Source organism: Ovis aries, chromosome 9 (genome assembly GCF_016772045.2).
Source record: "Ovis aries strain OAR_USU_Benz2616 breed Rambouillet chromosome 9, ARS-UI_Ramb_v3.0, whole genome shotgun sequence".
Taxonomy (NCBI): Eukaryota; Metazoa; Chordata; class Mammalia; order Artiodactyla; family Bovidae; genus Ovis; species Ovis aries.
In genome coordinates, this window is record NC_056062.1 from 7,366,999 (window position 1) to 7,380,465 (window position 13,467).

Sequence of the window (13,467 nt, forward strand, 5' to 3'; positions counted from 1 at the left end):
TCTTAAAGATTCTGAAATGAACTAAAGTGGGGAATAACTATAGAATAGTACAAACCAATAAATAATACATAGCACAGTATATGTGCTTAATATATTTTTGGAATTGCACATTGAATCCAATTAATAAATACATATTATAAGAATAATAAAGATCTTAAATATTGTTTTCAAATCTTTCAAATCAGCTAGTAATGTATAGAGCTTCATCTGTAGAAACTAAACAAAGAATAAAGTAACAGAAAACTGGATTACTTCTTTCATATAAAATGCCATTCTGGAAGGAGTTACTATGATCTCAACGTTTGATGCAGCTGGGTCACTGTAAACACAAACTTCTTCTAGCATCCTGATCTTCTATCTAAAAATGTGTGACATCTCATTTTTGATAAGATTTTGTTGCATCCCTGGCATCTCATCCATTTCCTAGGCAGAGAAATGTCAGAGAAAATAAAATGTAAAGATATTCATTTATATTAGGAACACAATAGCCTTCTTGGATGCCTCTCCTACAAAAATCTGTTTGCTTCTCACTGGCAAGATCTAGGACACACAGCTACACTCAATGTCAAGAAACTGAAATAAATCATATTTTATTAAATGTACATGTGAATATTTTGCACTAAATCCATGGCTCTGTTAGTAAATGAAAAGAGAATAGACACATGTGAATTACATCAACTATTACAGCTAAATAAACCAAGCCTTTACAGTTTAAATGATAATCATTTGCTTATTGCTCACATGTTTTTGGATTAACTAAGTAATTCTGCTCATCTGAAGGAGGCCTCAATGAACTCAGACTGGGTCATCTGCTCCTGGGTTTGGATGGTTTGGCAGTTGACTTACTGTCCATTCTGGTGGCAAGCAGTGAGGGTTGTGATGAGGCTATGTATATCTTATTATCAGCAGGCTAGTCTGGGCATGTTCACAATGCAAACAGCCAGCATCGTTCTGAGAGCAGTAAGAGGGAAAGACCCAGTGTGAAAATCGTTCTCACATTTTGGCTTGCATAACTTTGCTACTGTAATTTTAGCTAAATTATGTCATATAGTTGAACCCAGATTTAAGTGGAAAGAGGTTGCCTGAAGCACAGCTTCAAAGAGGCAAGAACAGATTTGGACCATTGCTGTAACCAATTCAACACAGGGGACTGTGTCTGCCTCAAGAGTATACAGTGTTTGATGGGGAAATAAATGATTGTGGAGAATGGCATTGAAACATGTATACTATCATGTAAGAAATGAATCGCCAGTCTAGGTTCGATACAGGATATGGGATGGTTGGAGCTGGTGCACTGGGATGACCCAGAGAGATGATATAGGGAGAGTGGAGGGAGAGGGGTTCAGGATCGGGAACTCATGCACACCCGTGGCGGATTCATGTCAATGGATGTCAAAACCAATACAGCATTGTAAAGTAAAAAAAAAAAAAAAAAAAAAAAAAGACTCAGTGAAGTGCTTTGAACACAGTCAACATTCAATAAGATTTTTTCTTATATTTAAGTATTAAACAAATTTAATACTTTCTTAATAGAAAAATTTTTAATGAGATATATAATCCTAGGAAAGTATTGTCATATGGAAAGATGTATCGGATAAAATGTCACTGAATTTCTCCGCACATATCAGCCATCGTCAGTTCAGTTCAGTCACTCAGTCATATCCGACTCTTTGTGACCCCATGGACTGCAGCACACCAGGCCTCCCTGTCCATCACCAACTCCCAGAGTTTACTCAAACACATGTCAGTCGAGTCGGTGATGGCATTCAACCATCTCATCCTCTGTCATCCCATTCTCCTTCAGCCTTCAATCTTTCCCTGCATCAGGGTCTTTTGAAATGAGTTAGTTATTTGCATCAGCTGGCCAAAGGATTGCAATTTCAACTTCAGCATCAGTCCTTCCAATGAATATTCAGGAATGATTTCCTTGAAGATTGACTGGTTTGATCTTGCAGTCTAAGGAACTCTCAAGAGTCTTCTCCAACACCACATTTCCAAAGCATCAATTCTTTGGTGCTCAGCTTTCTTTATAGTGCACCTCTCACATCCATACATGACTACTAGAAAAACCATAGCTTTGACTAGATAGACCTTTGTCGGCAAAGTAATATTTCCGCTTTTTAAAATGCTGTCTAGTTTGGTCATAGCTTTTCTTCCAAGGAGCAAGCATTTTTAATTTCATTGCTGCAGTCACATTCTACAGTGATTTTGGAGACGCCCAAAATAAAGTATGTTACTGTTTCCACTTTTTACCCATCTATTTCCAATGAAGTAATGGGACTGGGTGCCATGATCATAGTTTTCTGAATGCTGAGTTTTAAGCCAGATTTTTCACTCTCCTCTTTCACTTCCATCAAGAGTCTCTTTAGTTCTTCTTTGCTTTCTACCATAAGGGTGGTGTCATCTGCATATCTAAGATTATTAATATTTTTCTTGGCAATCTTGATTCCAGCCTGTACTTCATCCAGCCAAGTATTTTGCATGATGTTCTCTGCATTTATGTTAATAAGCAGGGTGACAATATATAGCCTTGTGTATACTTCTTTCCCAATTTCGAACCAGTGTGTTTTTCTATGTCCAGTTCTAACTGCTGCTTCTTGACCTGCATGCATATTTCTTAGGAGGCAGGTCAGGTGGTCTGGTATTCCCATGTCTTGAAGAATTTTTCACAGGTTAATGTGATCCACACAGTCAAAGGCTTTGGCAGAATCAATAAAGCAGAAGTAGATGTTTTTCTGGAACTTTCATGCTTTTCCAATGATCCAACTGGTGTTGGCATTTTGATCTCTAGTTCCTCCGACTTTTCCACAGGATTATTTGCTTCTGTGAGTAACTCTGATGTGCCAATATGAAGTGAAAATACTTTCACTGTAAGTTTCTTTAGGATGACAAATATCTTGAATAAAGGCATCTCAAGCAAAGAGGGCAATATGATATTTTGAAATCTAGAAAAATATTTTTACCAGGAATATAATAAAAACAGTATGATTTTCTTTTGTCCATTGAAAACAATATTATGTACATATGTAACCATACTGGTTATATTAAGCTTTTTAGAATGTACACTATTTCCTTATATTTATAATACAGGTGACCCGGTTCAATCACTGGGTTAGGAAGATTCCATAGAGAAGAGGATAGCTACCCACTCCAGTATTCTTCCCTGAAGAATTCAATGGACATGGAAACCTGGAGGTCTACAATCCATGGGGTTGTGAAGAGTCAGACACAGCTGAGCAACTAACATATAATTTGTGAAAGTGTTAGTCACTCAGTAGCATCTGACCGTTTCTACTTCCATGAACTGTAGTCCACCAGGCTCCTTTGACCATGGAATTCTCCATGCAAGAATACTCACGTGGGTAGCTGTATCTTTCTCCAGGGAGTATTTTTGGCCCAGAGATCAAATCTGAGTCTCCTGCATTGCAGGAAGATTTCTTACCATCTGTGACACCAAGCAATTCCAATATAATTTGTTTTGGGCTCTTCCAATTGATCCTTTTTCTTTCATTTTTTGCATAATTTTATGGATATTTTTATTATTGAACCAAAAACAGCATTCACACAATGGCTTCTTGGGTAGATGTTGAAAGCATTCCATACACAACTGTCTCCCTTATACAATTTAAAAGTAAAAATTATGCCAAGAAAATGTGCATTATATATATATCAGATGAGATAAACATAAAAACTGGAATTAAAGCTCAGCTGAAATAAATAAAATTTGACAGTTTAGCATTTATGTTTGTAATATTTCTGCTACAAACTGTAGAAATTAGCATAGCTATATTAAATATTTAAAATTATTTTAAAGTTGGACATGTTTACTGTGTAATTGTCAATTTTTAAATACCAAGTCATATAGTATAACCAATGCAAGCATGCATTTCAGTGAAAATGTACACTTGGGTTTTATTAATATTTGGTAGTATTTTTGGTGAGATGAAGAAATCTGGGATACCCTCTGATTAGCTCCCAGCCTCTTCTATGAATTCAAACTATATTAAATATTTAATTTCACCAAAAAATGTTTCTTTTTACCAACTTAGTAACACACATGATTGCCATTCTTCCTCCTTTCAAATCCCATATTTTTTGGAAAAAAATCACATGATCACAGCTAACTACAGCAAAGGATGGGAAATATAGTCTAGATGGAATTTCAGAGGATGATGTCATGTTTGGGTATACATGGTTTCTGCCTATAGCATTATCCAGTTCCCATTTATTTCTCCTGAATCAACTCAGATCATTTCCCCCTGTTGCTTTTACTTGCAAGCTTTTTTGCCTGTATCCCTAATGCTAGACCCATTCCCACCTCAGGTTTTGATACACACTGTTCCTTGGGCATTAATATATTATGTCTAACTTCCATCCTTAATCTGTTACCTCTTAGCTCAAAGAATATTTATGGAGATAATTCTATCGTGTCCATCAAAAGGTCAATTTTCCCTAATACATGGTTGCAAAGCACTTTGGATTTTTACACATCAATACTTACCATGGTAGAGAACCATACTTTTGGATTATTTTTATTTATAGTATCTTCCTGCCTTCATTATATGGTGTTTTAGTTTTTTAGTATTATCATAACAAAATGTCAAGTACTAGTGACTTAAATACATAAATTCATTTTCTCAAGGTTCTGCAGATGGGACTTCCAACGAAAGCTGTCTGGAGGCTTGCCTTCTGAGGTTTCTCTCCTTGGCTTTCATATGGGCACTTGCTGTCTCTCACATGGTGTCTCCTATGTGCATGCATACTCCTGGTTCTCTCTCTGTGTCCACACTTCTGCTAAGGACACAGGCCATATTGGATTAAGGTCTATTATAACTGCTTCTTTTAACTTAATTACCTCTTTAATTGACCCAGCTTCAAATATAATCATACTCTGAGGCACTGGGCTATTGGGACCTCAACCTGTGAATTTGTGGGGAACAGAATTCTGTCATAAACTCCATGAAGGCTGAGTCGGTGATTTGCTTCCAATTGTGTCTCTAACACTAGTATATCACTCACCGTTTAGTAGGTGTTCAATGTAAATGTACTGAATTAATGAAAAATGTGGTGCCTAAATATCTGTGCTATTCACTATTTTTTTTTTACCTTTTCTTTTTTATCTTATATATTCACCAAAGGTAATACTAGGAACCCCTGTTATAAGATACCTTAAAGAGAATGTTATGAAGTTTACTAAGTGCTGAGAATATTTTATAATTTAGTCATTAACTTGATGTGCAAACCAGAATATATATATAGAACATTCTTTATTAAGAATCTGATTATTTTCACTACCAGTTGTACATGGAACTTCTAGGTACAGTGTTTATGTCAAGGGAATGCAAGTAATTAGAGTTCCTGATGGATAGAAGATCAGTCCTAGGTGTTCATTGGAGGGACTGATGAAGACTGAAGGCAGGAGGAGAGGGGATGAAAGAGGATGAGATGGTTGGATGGCATCACTGACTCAATGGACATGGGTTTGGGTGGACTCCAGCAGTTGGTGATGGACAGGGAGGCCCGCCATACTGTGGTTCATGGGGTTGCAAAGAGTCGGACATGCCTGAGCGACTGAACTGAACTGAAGTGATGGAAAGAATCACTGTGACAAAACTATCGCCAAATAGGGACAACAAACTTGCTCTGGTAACCCTTGAAGCTCATTAACAAAATCAGAATTTAGAGAGTTGAGTAAAGATAGCATTTCCTAAAATTCCGTTCAGTTCAGTTGCTCAGTCATTTACAACTCTTTGCAACCCCATGGACTGCAACATGCCAGGCCTCCCTGTCCATCACCAACTCCAGAAATTTACTCAAACTCATGTCCATTGAGTCAGTGATGCCATCCAACCATCTCATCCTCTGCCATTCCCTTCTCCTCCTGCCTTCAATCCTTCACAGCATCAGTGTCTTTTCAAATGAGTCAGTTCTTCCCATCAGGTGGCCAAAGTATTGAAGTTTCAGCTTCAGCATCAGTTCTTCCAGTGAATATTCAGAACGGATTTCATTTAGTATGGACTGGTTGGATCTCCTTGCAGTCCAAAGGGTTCTCAAGAGTCTTCCCCAACACCACAGTTCAAAACCATCAATTCTTTGGTGCTCAGATTTCTTTAGAGTCCAACTCACAACCAAATGTGACTGGAAAAACCGTAGCCTTGACTAGACAGACTTGTTGGCAAAATAATGTCTCTGTTGTCTAGGTTGCTCAAAACTTTTCTTGCAAGGAGTAAACATCTTTTAATTTCATGGCTGCAGTCACCATATGCAGTGATTTTGTAGTATATAAAAATATAAAATAAGAAGTATGTTGGACACGAGTTTTTTTATTTTTATTTTTCATTTTTTTTCTTTTTATTGAAGGATAATTGATTTACAGAATTTTGTTCTTTTCTATCAAACTTCAACATGAATCAGCCATAGATATACATATATCCCCTCTCTGTTGAACTTCCCTTCATCTGCCTCCCATCCCATCCCTCTAGGTTGATATAGAGCCCTTGTTTGAGTTTCCTGAGCCATACAGCAAATTCCCGTTGACTATCTATTTTATATATGGTAACGCAAGTTTCCATGTTACTCTTTCTATACATCTCATCCTCTCCTCCCCTTCTCTGCATGTCTGTAAATCTATTCTCTATGTCTGTTTCTCCATTGCTGCCCTGCATATAAGTTCTTGAGTGTCATTCTTCAAGATTTTGTATATATGTGTTAAAATACAATATATGTATATCTCTTTCTGACTCACTTCACTCCATATAATAAGTTCTAGGTTCATCCACCTCATTAGAAATGACCCCAAAACATTATTTTTTATGGCTGAGTATCATTCCCCTGAATATATGTACCACTCTTCTTTATCCAGAAATTATAAAACTCTTAAAGGAAAATATAGCAGAACAAACAATGATATAAATTAAAGAAAGATCCTCTCTGACCCACCTCCTAGACTAGAGTAACAGAAATAAAAACAAAAGTAAACAAGTGGGACCTGATTAAACTTAAAAGATTTTTCACAGCAAAGGAAACACTGGGCAAGGTGAAAAGACAACCCTCAGAATGGGAGAAAACAATAGCAAATGAAACAACTTACAAAATATTAATTTTCAAAATATACAAGCAGCTCATACAACTCAACACCTGAAAAACAAATAACCCAATCAAAAAGTGGAAAAAAAGACCTAAACAGATATTTCTCCAAAAAAGACATACAGATGGCTAAGAAACACATGAAAACATGCTCAACATTGCTCAATATTAGAGAAATGAACACAAATTTTGATGGTGAATATTTTTATCTCACTCTTGACTATGAGGAGGGGGTTTCACTATCTTTCCAGTTCGCTCACTCAGTCATGCCCAGTTCTTTATGACCCCATAAACTGCAGCACACCAAGCTTCCTTGTCCATCACCTACACCTGGAGCTTACGCAAACTCATGTCCATCAAGTTAGTGAAGTCATCCAACCATCTCATCCTCTGTCATCGCCTTCTCCTCCTGCCTTCAGTCTTTCCCAGCATCAGGGTTATTTCTGATGTGTCAGTTCTTCACATCAGGTATTGGATGAACAGCTTCAAGATCAGTCCTTCAAATGAATATTCAGGGCAGATTTCCTTTGGTAATTACTGGTTGGATCTCCTTGCAGTCCAAGGGATTCTCAAGAGTTGTCTTCAATAACCCAGTTTAAAAGCATTGATTCTTTGGCCTCAGTCAGTTTCCTTTGTCATCCAACTCTCACATCCTTAAATGAGTACAGGCAAAAACACAGCTTTGACTAGATGGATGTTTCTTGGTTAAGTCATGTCTCTGCTTTTTAATATGCTGTTTTGGCTTGTCATAACTTTGCTTCTAAGGAGCAGGTGTCATTTAATTTCATGGCTGCAGTCACCATCAGCCATGATTCTGGAGCCCACGAAAATAAAGTATGTCACTGTTTCCATTGTTTCCCCATATATTTGCCATGAAATGATGGAGCTGGATGCTGAGATCTTAGTTTTTTCACTGTTGACTTTTAAGCTAGCTATTTCACTCTCCTCTTTCAATTTCATCAAGAGGTTCTTTAGTTCCTCTTGGCTTTTTGCAATAAGGGTGGTGTCATCTGCACATCTCAGGTTATTGATATTTCTCCCAGCAATCTTGATTCCAGCTTGTGTTTCATCCAGTCTGATGTTTAGCATGATGGCTTCCCCAGTGGTTCAGAGGGTAAATCGCCTGCCTGCAATGCAGGAGACACGGATTCGATCCCTGGGTTGGGAAGTTCCCCTGGAGAAGAAAATGGCAACCCACTCCCCTATTCTTGCCTGGAGAATCCCATGGATGGAGGAGCCTGGTCGGCTACAGTCCATGAAGTCGCAAAGAGTCAGACATGACTGAATGAGCTCACTTCACTTCACTTCACTCTGCATATAAGTTTAAGACATTATACAGTCTTGACATACTCCTTCCTTGATTTAGAATCAGTCGGTTGTTTCATGTTCAGTTCTAACTGTTGCTTCTTGATCTGCACACAGATTTCTCAGGAGGCAGGTTAGGTATTTCCATAGCTTGACTGAATTTCCACAGTTTGTTATGATCCACATCAAAGGCTATGGCATAGTCAATAAAGGAGAAGTAGATTTTTTTTTTTTTTCCCGGAACTCTCTTGATTTTTAGATGATCCAGTGGATATTGGCAATTTGATGTCTGATTCCTCTGTCTTTTATAAATAAAGCTTGAATATCTGGAAGCTCTCAGTTCACAAACTGCTGAAGCCTAACTTGGAGAATTTTGAGCATTTTTTTGCTATTTTGTGAGGTGAGTGCAATTGTGGGGTAATTTAAACATTCTGTGGCAATGCCTTTCTTTGGGATTGGAATGAAAATTGACCTTTTTCCATCCTATGGCCACAGCTGAGTTTCCAAATTTGCTTTAACAGAATCTTCTTTTAGGATTTGAAGCAGCTCAACTGAAATTCCATTACCTCCTGTAGCTTTATTCGTAGTGTTGCTTCCTAAGGCCCGCTTGGATTTGCACTCCTGGATGTCTGGCTCTAAGTGAGCGATCACACTCTTGTAGTTATCTGGGTCATTAAGACCTTTTTTGTAGAGTTCTATAGGTGTATTATTGCTGCCTCTTTTTAATATCTTCTGTTCCTCTTAGGTCCATGCCATTTCTGTCCTTCATTGTGCCCATCTTTTCATGAGATGTCCTTAGGTGTCTCTAATTTCCTAAAGAGACCTCTAATCTTTCCCATTGTATTGTTTTCTCTTATTTCTTTGCATTGACCACTGAGGAAGACTTTCTTATCTCTGCATTCAAATGGGTATATCTTTTACTTTTCTGCTTTGCCTTTAGCTTCTTTTTTGTTTGTTTGTTAGTTTCAGATTTTTTTTTTTTCTCAGCTATTTGTAAGGCCTCCTCAGACAGCCATTCTGCCTTTTTGCATTTATTTTTCTTGGGGTTGGTCTTAATCACTGCCTTCTCTACAGTGTCTTGGACCTCTGTCCATAGTTTTTAAGACACTCTGTCAATCAGATCTATTTCCTTGAATCTCATTGTCAACTCCAATGTATAATCATAAGGGATTTGATTTACTTCATACCTGAACAGTCTAGTGGTTTTCTTACTTTCTTCAATTTAATTCTGAATTTTGCAATAAGGAGTTCATGATCTGATCCACAGTCAGCTTGTTTCTGCTGACTGTACAGATCTTCTCCATCTTTGGCTGCAAAAAATATAATTAATCTATTTTCAGTATTGACCATCTGTTGATGTCCACCTGTAGAGTCTTCTCTTTTGCTTTTGGAAGAAGTTGTTATTGTCAGTATCATTTAGTATTATGGATTTTAAGGTTTTTACTTTTCCCTTGGAGACGCCTTTTAACATACGTATATACTTTATCATACTAATGATAAATTTTTAAATATAATTTTCTTTTATAAACCATGAGTTGTGCATTGACATTTATTTAATGCTTTTTCTCTATATGATGATTATGATTTTGTTTGTTTTTATTCTGTTAATACACTGTATGTGCTTAATTGCTTAGTTGTGTCCAACACTTTGTGACCCCATGGACTGTTGCCCATCAGCTCTACTGTCCATGGAGATTCCTTAAGCAAGAAAACTGGAGGGGGTTTCTATTTCCTTTATCAGGGACCTCCTCAACCCAGGGATCAAATCCAGGACTTCCGCACTGCAGGTGAAGTCTTTACTGTCTAAGCCACCAGGGAATCCCTAATATAGCTGTCTAAAATCCCTGTATAGCTTTTCTAAAATGTTTCTAATATTATGTATAATAAATTTCTGGAACAATGTTGAGTTTATTTTGACGTATCATGTTGCAAATATCTGATGTTTCCTTGGGTTGAAGTTCTTCTTAGTAAAAATCTGCTTAATATTTACAAGAACATTCAATTTCATTTCTTTTTAATTTGATTTTTGTCAGTTTGTTTTGTCAAGGGGTTTGTCCATTTCATCTGACATAATTTTGTTTATCTTATCTTAAATACTAAATATTCAGTGCATGCAAAATAATCCTTTAAATTTTTAAAAGTTATAACGCATTATTAGTATACTCAGTTTTTTCTTCAGTAACCATTGTTGGAGTGCATACACACAAAAACACATACATGTATTTATATTCATATATTCAAATAATCAATGTTTAGTTTCTTTAAATTTCTTATTTTTTTCTGTGGGTTTCTATATTATTTATTATATTTTATGGATTATTTTCTAGCTTCTTCAAATTGTACATATATTAACGTATTTCACATTTTCCTTTTTGTAGTATATTTATTAGAGAATAGAAGTTTTGTTCTAATAATAGGCTTTGCTGCATTCCATGAGTTTTGGTATGCTATATTTTATTATATCTTCATTCAAAATATTTTTAAATTTTATTGATTTTTTTATTGACTCATAAGTTCTTTGCAAGTGTTTCAATTAATATAAAAAATTGGGGGATTTTCACGTTGAGAAATTTATAATTATTTTAATATATTAAATATATGTACCAGTGTATACAATTTCAATCATTTGAAACAAGTTGAGATGTAATGTTAGTAATCAACATGTTTTTAATTTTGGCCCACATGTACATTTGAAAACATGCAGTTAGACTATGAAGCTGTTGCATTCATTGTTCTATATATGACATTGATGTTGCATTTATTCATTGGCTTTCAAAATCTTAAATATTTCTATGCACATTTCTTTATTGTATAACTGAAATAAATCTTAAATATTGCTCTCTATGATTGTTGAATTTAATAATATGTAGTCTCTTTTGCAGAGAAGGCAATGGCACCCTACTCCAGCACTCTTGTCTGGAAAATCCCATGGATAGAAGAGCCTGGTGGGCCACAGTCCATGGGGTCGTTAAGAGTCAGACACGACTGAGCGACTTCACTTTCACTTTTCACTTTCATGCATTGGGGAAGGAAATGGCAACCCACTCCAGCGTTCTTGCCTGGAGAGTCCCAGGGACAGGGGAGCCTCGTGGGCTGCTGTCTATGGGGTTGCAGTGTCGGATACGACTGAAGCAACTTAGCAGCAGCAGCAGCAGTCTCTTCTGCATATATTTTTGAGGTGCTGTTATTACATACAAAAAATTGACCGTCACATCATTCATTGGAAAGACTCCTTTTACATTATGAAATATTGCTTTACAAATCTTACCCTTCCTACAATAAAGTATTTTTGGTACAGTGATTTCGGAAGTTGATATTCATTTATATGTATTGTTTCATGTTTTGTTTTCAGTCTTCCTGAATTCTTAAGTTCAAGGATTTCCTTTTATAGTGTCTATGCACAGTTTTCTACTGATGCCTGACAAATCTCAGTAGCTCAGTCTGGACATGCTCAGTAGTCTAGACATGCTCACCTGATTTATCTACTTAAAACTGACTAGACTATTGTCAAGATTTTTGGCTGAGATATATACTAAATTGAAGAATCAACAAAGAAATAATGTACTTCCAAGCTCATTCAGGTTTTTGGTAGAATTATTTCCTTGCTAGATACTACTTGGTTATTGGTCACTTTCTTTTAAAATTTAGTTTGTTGATCACAATCTCATAATTGAATTATTTAGTTTATTTACATTTAATAATATTGATATATCTACAAGATAGTGTCCCATGTTTCGAATTTTGGGGCATTTATTTATTGATTTTTCCTACTTAAGATACTCTAATATTTCTATATTAATCTTGCTATTTGTACATTATTTTATTCAGCTCAGTTCAGTTCAGTCACTCAGTCATGTCCGACTCTTTGCGACCCCTTGAATCGCAGCACACCATGCCTCCCTGTCCATCACCAACCCCCAGGGTTCACTCAGATTCATGTCCATCGAGTCAGTGATGCCATCCAGCCATCTCATCCTTTGTCGTCCCTTTCTCCTCCTGCCTCCAATTCTTCCCAGCATCAGAGTCTTTGCCAATGAGTCAACTCTTCACATCAGGTGGCCAAAGTACTGGAGTTTCAGCTTTAGCATCATTCCTTCCAAAGAACACAGGCTCCTTGATATTATATGGATTATACCAGGTAAGTTTGACTTCTTGGATTCTATTAAGTATTAGTATTTTTATATTTTGTGGACAAATTAATGAGCTTACAACAACTTAATTTTATTTTGATACTCAATTTTAGTGGATTTTTGTCATATTTTATATATACATACATTTTTGTATATCATATAATGGTATTCTTACTTTTACATGTATAGCAGTATTCACTTTAATTTGCCCAGATATTTACTTTTCCATTCCTGTCTTAAGGTAATTTTACTTGGGATTACTTTCCTTCTGCATGAAAATACTTATTCTTTGGAATACATTTTTATGGAAGTTTACTAGAGGTAAATTTTTTAGTTTGAGTTTGTATGGAAGTACATGTTTTTAAATGTGATTTTTGTGTACATATAAAAGGCCCCACAAATCTGAATTTTATTTTAACAGATTTTATTTTAACAAATTTGTGTAAAGTTTGTATCATGCATGTGAGGAGGTTTATTGTTTCTTTAAAGGACTGTGAAAATAATTTTGCTTCTAGTTTCTCCTAATAGAGCAAAAGTCACTTCTAAATTGTATTTTACTTTGCTTATCTCATAAGGCCTATTTTCCTGATAATAAACACCATAAAACTATAGCTATGAACAGTCACCAAAAATGTATACCAAATAAAAAACACTAAGGAAAAAGAGTTAAGATAAGCTCTAGAGGCTATGATTTTTAGGTAAAATAAATTTGGAAAATAATTGAGCTATTCAGAAAGTTCATCACAGGAAGCATGACAAGATGCAGAATAGAAGCAATCTTTTTAGTTAAAGATATATTCTTTCTATTATGAAACACTGACAAATTTGGAACAAATAATAAAGAAAAAATTATGGTTCAAAATTGCATCATAATTAAAATTACATGCCACACTTTAATTTCATATTAACACTTCTTTTTTTCTGTTGAAACTAGGGTTTATATTTT